The sequence below is a fragment of the Marmota marmota genome, unplaced genomic scaffold, assembly GCF_001458135.2.
Source record: "Marmota marmota marmota unplaced genomic scaffold, marMar, whole genome shotgun sequence".
NCBI lineage: Eukaryota > Metazoa > Chordata > Mammalia > Rodentia > Sciuridae > Marmota > Marmota marmota.
The window spans coordinates 5,653,381-5,657,568 of record NW_026000057.1 but is presented as its reverse complement, the minus strand read 5'-3'; the positions used below and the strand labels follow the sequence as shown (position 1 = coordinate 5,657,568).

General features: G+C 37.1%; 1 long non-coding RNA gene across 1 annotated transcript; it reads left to right on the top strand.

Moving 5' to 3' along the window:
* Window positions 1-121: 121 nt before the first annotated feature.
* On the top strand, window positions 122-2,868 carry LOC125619758. The gene is made up of 2 exons (XR_007351341.1): window positions 122-290; window positions 1,718-2,868. It is a non-coding gene; the product is annotated as an uncharacterized LOC125619758 (long non-coding RNA).
* Window positions 2,869-4,188: the final 1,320 nt, after the last annotated feature.

Below are 4,188 nucleotides of genomic sequence, written 5' to 3'. Positions count from 1 at the left end.
CAGGACTTTGGACTCTCTTCCGCTTCCGCCCCTGCTGTCTGAGGCAGGTGATTCGTCGTCAGGGCCAAGCTGGAACCGCCCCATCCGGGCCGCTTTACCCTTCCTGATTGGTCACCTACAGGGGGCGGGGCTGCATTATTTGCGTACGAGTTAGTAGGAAGAAAGACCTAGGAGGTGGGAGGCAGGTTGTGATTATCTGTGGTTCCTGAGAGGAATTGTGAAAGCTGCAGGAATTGTTGGACAACATTACATTCTTCTACCGGCCTTACTCCCGCTAAAAGAAAGCCCGGGTAAGGGACGGTTACTTTAAGGCCGAACTGGAAGACAGAAGGCTTTTTTTCCACAGAAAAATCTCCGCTTCTCTTAAGAGTGAATTAGAAAGCCAGCTGGAATAAGAGGAGAACGAGGAAACCTCTGCCTAGTTTTCAATAAGATTTTAGAATCTAGGGGTTTGAAGAAGGCTCCATTTAGTTGTTTCTGCACCCTGCAGAACAATCATTCTAAAAATAGCTTAATTTTAGAACAACCGCAAATAACAGATGTATTTAGAACTTCTGTTAAAAAAATAACATCCATTTAAGGCTTAAGAGGTCAATGTTCTTGCTGAGAAAGGTATATTATGCACTCAAAGCTTTTAGCTGTAGATTTGGCAAATGGGATCTTAAAGCTTTTATCAGTCAAGAGCAAACAAGTGTCTACTTCTCATTTAGATATAAGAATATCCCCTTATTATAATTGTTGTTTTCTGGTGTTGTGCTAAGTTCTTTTAAGTAGTACATTTTATATCAGCCTTTCTGCACAAAAATACAGAGAGGTAGGCAGTTTTCCATTTTACGTATGAAAAAAGTTTAAAATGGTTGAACAGTTTGTCCAAGTTCATTGAGCTAGTAAGTGGTAGACCTGGAATTCTAGCCTTGGTCCTTTGACTCTGACCTTTAAGCATTTGATCTGTCAGCTCTTGTCCCCCGCTGGGAATTTCTGCCTAATGACCATATGGACGAAAGGCTTGCAATATTGAGTACACTCAGTCCTGGATTCTCACATAGACAAGGAGGGAATCTTATGATTATTTTCCCCAGTGTCATCTGTTTTAGCCAAAGAAAGGCACTTGATTTCTGCCACCCTCTTCCCAATCTTTAGCATCTCCATTTTATAACCTGGCCTCTTTAATTAAGTTCAAACTGCTTTCTTAAAGGGAAAAGTAGGCCTTTTGCCTTTTGTTGGGTCTTCCTAAGCTAACTTTCAGAATTGAAATGATTGTGGTCACAGCTACTGGGAGGCTGAGGTGCATGACTGAGGTAGGAAAATGGCTTGAGCCCAGATGTTTGGGATCTGTCTGGGCAACATGATGTTTTCTAATTAAAAAAAAAAAATAGGTAAAAAACTTTCCTGAACTTTATAGAAATGCATGCTGTATTGTTAAAATTTGGAAAATAGAAAAATAAGGAAGAGGAAATTAATCCTCATTCTACAACCAAATATAACTACTAATTTTCACTTCCTTGGATAGTCTGTATATGTAGATTGTCTCTACTTTCAGCCACAGTGTTATTGCTACCTGAAATATTCTTTGTCATGGGCAAAACCTTTTCATCTATTTTGTGAATTCTTTCTTGATTGACCTCTCTCTCTGTATGTTTATAGTATTATTAGCATATAATATTCCTATAATGCTTATAAGTATTATAGCATATAATCATTTATTTGTCTTTTTTAGACTATGGGCTCCTCAGAGAAAGATAAAGTTCTAGAACCATTAGAAAGAAATGCAAGGAAGTGAGGAGACCAAAATGTCAGATGCATGAATGTTTTTGCCCATTTTGTGAGCTGGGTTCACCTGTGGCGAACCTTCTACAGAGCACCAGAGAAATGAGAACATAGTGAGTTTTTCATTTAGTTAAATTTATTTACTCTAAGGATTGTTTTTTATTTCAAAATTGCCTGTCCTTTTTTTTAATGTAATGAAATAATAGTCAATATTACTTGTTTTTCAAATGTTCTTACTTCGGAGAATAAAACATTGGTAATTTTATGTGCCCAACATGTGGCTTATTTTTAAAGTTTTTCTTGGCCTATGAATTCCTGAAGTTGAGGAATTATAAGAAATGACCACTGTCAGCAACCATAATGCTGCTGTGATCCTAATCTGCTTGGTTCATTTGCTATAGATATTGTCTGTACTCTAGATATGATTTAGCCTAAGCCTGAAGGGTAGATCTGAGCTTGAATGGTGTTTGATAAAAATAAACAAACAAACAAACAAAAAGAGGTGATTATAACTGGAAGATGACACGAGGGTCAAAAGTAAGCTGTTGATCAACTTTCATGTAAATTATGTAAAACAATTGAAGTTTCTGTTTATCTGTTACTGTATCACATGAAAATAGGTAGATGGAATTTTGCCATCCTTGAAGGATGTGTTTGGATTAGTCTGCCATAAAAATGATAGATTAATTAAATTTCTTTTGAACAATCCTGGGAACTGGGCACTATTAACACTTTGGCATGTATCTTCATCTCTCTTTCATTTAATATGTCCATAGTGGTTTTAAAACCTGGTTTTAAATTCTTTGACAATCTTCTCATAAAAAGAGAGTCAGTGTTTCCTCTTCTAAAGTCTGTATGGGCCGGTGACTGATTTGACCGGCAGAATATGGTTAAAGTGACCATAGTTACTTTATGTGACTATGTGACTACTGAGGCTAGGTCATAAAAGGCCATATAGCTCCACATTGACTACTGGAACACTTACTTTTTGGACTTTCAAGCATCATGTAAAAAAGTCTCACTGCCTGAGGCTAAAGTGCTGTGAGAAAGCCTAGGACACGCAGAGAGGCTCCTTGAAGGTACCCTGAGAGTCAGCTCAACCTAGCCCAGGTGACAGTCATGAGTGAACAAGCTGATTCCAGCTCCCAGCCATACCAGGCATTCCTCAGCCATTTGAGTACTCCTGGCTGAGGCCATAGTCAGTCATGTGGACCAGAGATATGCACACCATCCTTGTTTCTGCTTTGTCCTGTGTCCTGACCTGAAAAATCCATGCACACTTAGTTTGGAGTTGCTTGGTACACATTTTTCCAGTAGTCTTTTATCTATGTGTTTGTATTTACCTAATCTGAAAGAAGTTTCTCCCTTATAATGATTTTCTGCCTATGGCTGACTCACCCTAGGAAGAAATGTCTTAGATTTTTCTTTTTAAGGAACATTTTGGCTCCGGAATCTGAGATGATGCTAACCAACCAATGAGTTAAGTGAGTTTTATATATAAAGATTGTAAAAAGAGGAGAGATCTAAGAGGGTCCTTACAGTATGCTTCAATTTGTATTGTTTCCTTTTTTTCCTCTTCCCCTCTCAAATGGGAGGGAAACTGGTCTATTCTATACCAAATGAGTGGAGAAGAAAATGGAAGTGGTATAAGTTGTAATATCAAACTTCAAATCTGAACCTTGGAGCTGAGTATTTTTGCTTCTTCTGAGATTAAACTTTACCTACCATATCTTTCAGCCTAAATTTTACACTTCGTTGAAGTTGCCATGTCGTATTCATCTCTACTGTCCCCTGCCCTACCCATGTCTATAACAGATAAAGCTGAGATCCTTGATAAGTATCATCGTATCTCTATTTGTCTATATGACTTTATATATAGTCTACCTTATCTTGAGGCTTCTCTCAGATATTTTTGGTCAATACTGTAGTTGCATTTATAAATTCATTAAGTAGCAAATTTAATAATCATTAAATATGAAAAATTTAACATGTTCATGTTAAAATAAAAATGAATTTCGATGACTTGGAAATTTTTTTAGTATTTCATAGCACTGTAATTTATTTATTGGGTCTTACACTTCAGAGCTGTGGCTGACAAAATGTCCTGCAGTCATTCTTGGTCTGCAGTATGTTTCTGTATGGTCCTTGAGCTAAGAATAATTTTTTACCTTCTTTTTCAACTATGGTAAAATATCCAAAACATAGTATTTACTGTTTTAATCATTTCTAAATGTACAATTCAGTAGTATTAAATATATTCACATTGTTGTGCAACTCTTACCACTATGACCTCCAGAACTTTTTTATCATCCCAAGCAGAAACTCTGCATTCATTAAGTAGCAACTCCCCACAGGTCTTGGGTCACCATTATTTTACTTTCTATCTGTATGAATTTGACTATCCAGCTAACTTGCATAAGT